Below are 7027 nucleotides of genomic sequence, written 5' to 3' on the forward strand. Positions count from 1 at the left end.
GTGGTCTGCTTCAGGCCTCAAGGCTCACTCCATGCCCATAAAACCCTTCCCTAGACACCACCAACTCACCCCCGCAACCATGTTGGGGGTGTCCTGGGGCAGCTTTCAACAGTGTCATGATGCCCGATGCCCCCGCCCAGTGGTATGGGGGGAGGGGCTGATGCTGCTGCCCTGCATGTTGAGGCCCTCAGTCAGGACTGGTGACCTTCAAACATTGTTCAAGCACTCACACCCTTTACATGGGAGTGTCACACAGAGCCGCTGGGCTGTTCTGGCCAAGGTAGAGGGTCCAAACTGGTGTGGCCTAAGGGAGATGCCCAGCACGTTTGGGAAATCTCAGACAGATGTTCCCTCAGAGAGTCTCTAGCTACCTCCCTCCCCAGCTACGTACAGAGCCTAGGAGACCACATGGGGAGAATCAGCCAAGTACAGGATGTGTGCTCCATGGGGGGCGTGGGGATAGGAAATGTGTCTGCACGGGGTGGCTGCATGGATGAGAGTTAGGGGTGTTGGGCAAGTCCCCTTCGTGGGGGCTCCTGGTTTTAGACACAGTAGCTCTTTCTGTCTGAGTCCGGGGCCATCTCACAGCTGGGGACCATGGGCAGGTCATTTCTAGCCTCTGTGCTTCGGCTTCCTTCTCTGTAAAGGAGTCCACAACACATCTACTGAAGGCAGGAGGGAGAGGGGGTGGAAAGGGTTGGCCCAGGCCCCAGGTCATGCACCATCTCCTGACACTCTGAGGACACCCTTGAACTCACCTCCCCTTCCCTGCATCTCCCCATTTATATGAGCCACCACTCCCGGCCCCAAGGTCTGCCTCTGGTGGGTTGCCGAGCCACCCGACGTGTGACCACAGCTGCCAGGTGAGGCCTGGGTTTGTAGGCACCACCCAGGGCCCTCCTGTTTGCACCCCTAAGTCTAGGTGCCAGAGGAGCGAGTACATCTGCTGTTCCCACCTCTGCTAGCAACTGGTCTGGCCCGCCAAGTTCGGAGTTTGGTCTTCCCAGACTGGCCTCCCTTCTCCAAGGCTGCTGCCCACTCTTGCTCTCCCCTCAAGCCTTTCCTCTTGTAAGTTACGAGCTAGGGAGGAGAGTCTGAGGGGCTGGCAAAGGGGGAGGGGACCCTGGAAGCCTAGGACTCACAGCCTAAGAAATGTGGTGGTGGCGCCTGGGTGGCTCAGTTGGGTAAGCCTCCAACTCTTGGTTTCGGCTCAGGTCATGGTCTCAGGGTGGTGAGACTGAGCCCCGCGTTGAGCCTGGTTAAGATTCTCTCTCTTCCTCTCCCTCTGCCCCTCCCCCCTCTCTCCATCTCTAAAGAAAAGAAATGTGGGTGTCAGCTCCTCAGGGTGCTTCCATCCCAGGTACCCTGTGGGCAGGCCTCTGGCCCTGGTCTGACACTACTTGTGTCCTATATATATATAAAATACACACACACACACACACACACGCACACACAGGAAGTGGGGTGGGGAGGGGATTTATTTTGTGGGATTGGCTCACTCAGTCCTGGTGGCTAAATCCGATATCTGCAGAGCATGGGGCAGGCTGGAGACCTGGGAAGAGATGATGCTGCAGTCTGGTGTCCAAAGGCCGTCTGGAGGCAGAATTCCTCATTCCCGGGGTGCCTGGGTCGCTCAGTTGGTTAAGCGACTGCCTTCGGCTCAGGTCATGATCCTGGAGTCCCTGGATCAAGTCCCGCATCGGGCTCCCTGCTCGGCAGGGAGTCTGCTTCTCCCTCTGACCCTCTCCCCTCTCATGTGCTCTCTGTCTCTCTCATTCTCTCTGTCTCAAATAAATAAATAAAATCTTAAAAAAAAAAAAAAAAGAATTCCTCATTCCCTGGGGAATGTTAGGCTTTGCTCTTAGGGCCTCAAGTGCTTGGATAAGACCCATCCACATTATGGAGGGTAATTTGCTTTACTCCATGTTTGCCGATTTAAATGTTAATCACATCCAAAAAATACCCTCTGAGGAACATCTAGACTGGTGTTTGACCAAACATCTGGGCACCATAGCCTAGCAAGTGGACACATAAAATTAACCATCACAGACCTCTTCCCACGCATTACTTTTTTATTAAAGTGGTTTGTTTCAAGACAAGAAATTATTTTTTAGACTCCCTTCTCAATCATTTTATGATACAAATACACTGGAGTTCACCAATACTTTCAGATAACATCAAACTGCACTCACCTGCAGAGTAGGAATAGCAGAGAAGTATGAGGCATTTCTGAGAACTGGCTAATTCCACTTGCTGCCTACAAATGGCTTATGAGGAGGAAGAATGATTTCTTCCCTTTTTGGAGGATGGTTTGGAGCGTCTCGATGCAACAGCGGCCTGGGGCGACGCCTGGTGGTCATTGTGGCCTCTTGTAATCTGCCATCCTCTTCTCGATTCCTTTGTTTGTAAAATATCTTTGTTCTCTGGGTGTTTTAAATTTTTCCTCTTTATCATTGGTTTTGAGCAATTTGATTATATTGTGCCTTGGTACTTTCCTTCATGTTCCTGTGCTTGGGGTTCATTGAGGGTTAGGGTTTTCATCAAATTGGGAAAGATCCGGCATTTTCTCCACTATTTCTTTTCATCCCGCTTGTGTCCCTTCTTTCTGGGACGGTCATTACAGGTGTGTCAGGCCACGTGAGGCTGCCCCACAGGTGCCCCTGATGCTGTCAATTTATTCTCTTTTCTCTTCACATCTTTGGCATAGTTCCTACTGCTGTGTCTTCAACCCTTTCTTCAGCAACATCCAATCTGCTGCTAATACCACTTACGGTATTTTTCAACTCAGACATTGTAATTTTTACTTCTGGAAGTTATATTTGGGTCTCTTTATGTAACCTCTGTGTCTGCACTTAACTCCTTGTTTTACGTCCTTCTTTATATTCCTGACAATTTTAGATTGGATGCCAGACATTGTGAATTTTACCTTGTTGAGTGTTGGGTATTTTGTATTCTTGTAAATATTCTTGAGCTTTGCTCTGGGACACAGTGGCCAGGAAACATTTTGATCCTTTCAGATCTTTCTCTGATACGTTAGGTGGGTTTTTTTTTTTTTTAAAGATTTTATTTATTTATTTGAGACAGAGAGAATGAGATACAGAGAGCATGAGAGGGAGGAGGGTCAGAGGGAGAAGCAGACTCCCTGCCGAGCAGGGAGCCCGATGCGGGACTCGATCCAGGGACTCCAGGATCATGACCTGAGCCGAAGGCAGTCGCTTAACCAACTGAGCCACCCAGGCGCCCCGTTAGGTGGGTTTTGAGCAGTGATCAGTCCGGGGTGAGCTATAACTCACTCCCGAGGCAAGACCCTCCTGCGTACTCTTCCCACTGTTCCATGAACCAAGAGTTTTTCCAGTGTGGCTGCTGGTAACCGACACCACTCTCTGCCTTGTGCAACCATGGCAGTGTGACCCTTTTGGACAGTTCTTTCCCTGGCTTTGGGTTGTTTCTGCACACACACATGTGCTGATTAGTTCTCTACTGAACACTTGAGGGGAAGCGGCTGCAGGTTCCGAAGTCCTCTCTGTAAATTTCTCCCCACCTGCACTCTGCCCTGGGACTTCCAGCCACCTTGCTCTGCATGGGATCCCCGTCCCTGCCCTGCAGCCTGAAGACACTCGCGGTGGTGAGATGAGGCAACTGTAAGGGCTCAGCCCACTGGTTTCTCGTCTCTCAGGAGTCACTGAGCTTTGTTGCACAATGTCCAGGTTCTGAGAACTGTTGCTTCACATATTAGTCCATTTCTTGGTTGTCTCAGGCATGAGAGCAAGTTCAGTCCATCTTGGTCAGAGTTTCAGAGTTTCTTGGCACATTTCAGTTAGAGATGATGAAAAAAATTCTGGAGATGAATAGTGGTGATGGTTGCACAACAACAAGAAATGTACTTAATGCCATTGAACTGTATCCTTAAAAATGGCTAAGATGGTAAATTTTATGTCTTAAAAATGGTTAAAATGGTAAATTTTATGTTATCTATATATTACCACAATAAAAAAACATTTTTTTAAAGGGCTACCTTAACTAAAGGAAGTCTTCATACTGCACTTTGAAGATAACAACACAACCCACTGCATGCAGCTCCAGCCACGAGTACCCAGGTCCACCCTGACCTCAGGCCTCTACACGACCTTCCCTTTGCCTGGGGACTCCTCCTCCAGATATGCCGACCACCAGCGGCCCACACATCCCCCAACCAAAGCCCATACCCCTCAGTTATTCTTCCCAACACCTGTTAGAGACACCCCCCCAGCCCCCCATGGTGTGCATCCCACTCATGGAACAAGGCATACAAGCTCATCCAACTCTGTGTGTGTCTGGTGGCCTTTGGCAGGGCACTGACACCTCTATTTGACAGATAGGAAAACTCTGAGTGGATTGGATGCTGTCAGGAAGCAGGGACATCTCAATAAGTGATTATCTGTTAGAAGGGCGGGGCAGAGGGAGGCTCATCTGTAACCGACGAAAGAGCAGGGGTCGTTGCTATTGGCTGGGAGAGAGCTTGTCTGAGTTTCTGTGGGTGACTCAGGGAGCTTGCTTGGGCACGGTTTTGATGTTTCGTCTCACTCTCTCACAATGGAGCGCCTCTGCAAGATGGTCCATGTCCAACAGGAGGACCCATGGCCTTCCTGTGAGCGCCAGGCCAGCTCCCAATGTCAGAGACTGCTCTTCTCAATCTCAGAGGTCATATCAGTATCTACGTCACGGAAATAACCCATGTAAAGTGCTTACTGTGACATTCTACAAAGATTAATACTGACGGTATATGGGTGGCGGAGCTGACATGGGGCGTGGGGGAAATCACCTTGGAGCGGCAAGCAGATGGGTCTTAAGGGAAGGCCTACAGGCCTGATGTGATCAGACCGTGCTTTAGGAAGACCACGTGGCAGAGCCCAGGGAGCGATGGGTGGTGAGAGGGTTTGTAGGTCAGTGAAGACATTATCCTGGTAAGACGTGAGGGATACAGGGATAAGACAGGGTGGAGTATATGGAGGGTGTAGACAGTGGGGAGAGGGCCAAGGACAGCTCTAGGACCTCTGTAATTTGAAACTGTCACAGATAAGCAAAGGAGCGCAGGTAGGAAGACCTCTGAGAGTCCGCGTCAAGGTCAGGAGATTGGTGGTAAGCCCTTTCCTCCACAGCAGCAGTGCTTGTGGCTGTTTGTAGATGGGGTGGCTTCTAAGACTGTGTTCAAAGAAAGGGTTCTGCTGCTAAAAGCTCATTTGGAAAACCACAGGTGAGGTTGGGAAAGGAAGAGTGGGGTAGAATTTCACAAAATTTACCGGGTAGGCCGTGCAGGCAGTTCCCAAAGGGATATGTGGCATGCAGGCGGCAGAAGAGGACAGGTCCCAGGGTGACTGGGGTTGGTGAGGGGAGGCAGCATCGAGGACCTGGACACAGAACCACAAGGTCACTTTTGAGATGCAGAATGATCTTGACTGATGTCCAGCAAAGGTATCTCAGGCTGTTCTCACATGGAGGGCAGCCTGAGCAGGGGCCATGTGCCTGGTCAACATCTAAAGCATGATGCTGTCGAGCACAACGTCCCTGTTTTGAGATTGGGTCCAACTTCAGCCTGCAGGGGCTAGGTTTCCTATGTGGTGTCCCACAAGGCACCGAGGCTTAGGTTGGTCTGCTTCACTAGGACAACCCTCACCTTGAGACAGAGCAGACACACCCTTACTCTGCACTGTGTGGGACACACGTGTGGGTGCACACACTCCTTGGCTCCTCCAGGTCTGCAGGATCTGCAACTGCATCCTCTTGCCACCCAGCACATCACCCACCCAGCAGTGTTCTCCTCCTAGAGGCAGGGTTCTCCTCCTTCCTCCGTGGAGTTAGGAAGTTCATGTCTGCATAACGTTCCTTTTTATACTATTCCTATTCATATTATGCAAAAACAGTTCTCTTCGCCTTGTAGGACCCAAAGAAATTGTACCAGCCTGCCCCCTTGCCCAAACTCCATCATCCTCTAGGAACGAAAACCTTGAGAATCCACGATGCTGGGTCTTTGTGTCATCTGAGATGTCTCCAGTTGTCTGTTATGGAGACTACTACGCAAAGCAGCTCCACGATACGGGCATGTATGGGTTCACGGTTCACTCTGTGGGACAGAGCTTAGATGGGGTCCTCTCCAACTCCGTGTTTCTCTGCTGAGGCCCAGAAGAGAGGTGAAGGGTCTGCCCAGACGCAGGTGTAGGAGGTGGCAGCCTACTACTGAAGGCGAGCAGGGGTCGGGGGCTGCTTGCTACGGCTTCCCTCCAGGTGTGTACAGGGCGGGTGGGTCCTGCCCGCTTCCGCTCTCCCTGGTCTGCAGCCACTGGACCCTCTCTCGGCACGGCTGCATCCTTCTTGTCCCACGCACCTTAGCTCGAATGTCCCTTCTGTGTCACCCAAGCCAGAGAAGCCACTGCCGTGAGTTACTGCCCATCACACAGGGTTTTCATAAGCCTTCCTCGCTGGGTCCTGGCTCTGGGTGGTGCGTGGAAGTCATAATCCTCACCTGCAGCTGCTCTTTGGCCGCTGCCCCTCCAATACCCCCGAAGAGTGCAGGGCCGGCCCTGCGTCTCTGTCCTTCCTCTCACGCGCCTCGCGGTCAGTCCGCGGTGGGGAAGTCGCGGGCAGGGACCGCACCGGGGCCCACCAGCAGCGCCGTTGCCCCTTTAAGCGCCGGGTCCGGGCTCACGCGCAGTCGGGCCGTTGCGCGCACAGGCGCGGTGGGGCGGCGGATGTTTACGGCGGCAGAGGTCGGCGAGGCGCAGCCGGGCCGCGGACGGGCGAGGGGTGCCCGAGGAGCTCCAGGTCGCGGCTCAGGCAGCCCGGTCTCGCGGGCCGGCCGAGCCCGGAGGTAGAGCCGCCCTCGCCGCCGCCCTCGGCCCGGCCTGCGGCGGGCGGCGGCGTCGTCTCCCCGCGGACCCCTCCCTCCTGTCTGCCCTCCCCTCCCCCGGTCCCGAGCGCCTGGACCCCTCCTGCGGGGGCGTCCCCCTCCGTTCCGGCGTCCTCCTATCCTCTCCCCGCCTAACCCCCCCCC

At 53.1% G+C, this 7027-nt stretch overlaps 1 protein-coding gene across 1 annotated transcript in view; it reads left to right on the forward strand.

The window, feature by feature from the left end:
* The first annotated feature begins 6738 nt into the window (after positions 1-6738).
* Positions 6739-7027, forward strand: part of PCMTD2 (protein-L-isoaspartate (D-aspartate) O-methyltransferase domain containing 2) — a 20799-nt gene continuing 20510 nt past the window's right edge. Inside the window, exon 1 of the mRNA XM_044918523.1 lies at positions 6739-6844. The gene's annotated coding sequence lies outside the window, so the exon portion shown is untranslated. The remainder of the gene's footprint in view (positions 6845-7027) is intronic.

The sequence above is a fragment of the Neomonachus schauinslandi genome, chromosome 10 (genome assembly GCF_002201575.2).
Source record: "Neomonachus schauinslandi chromosome 10, ASM220157v2, whole genome shotgun sequence".
Taxonomy (NCBI): Eukaryota; Metazoa; Chordata; class Mammalia; order Carnivora; family Phocidae; genus Neomonachus; species Neomonachus schauinslandi.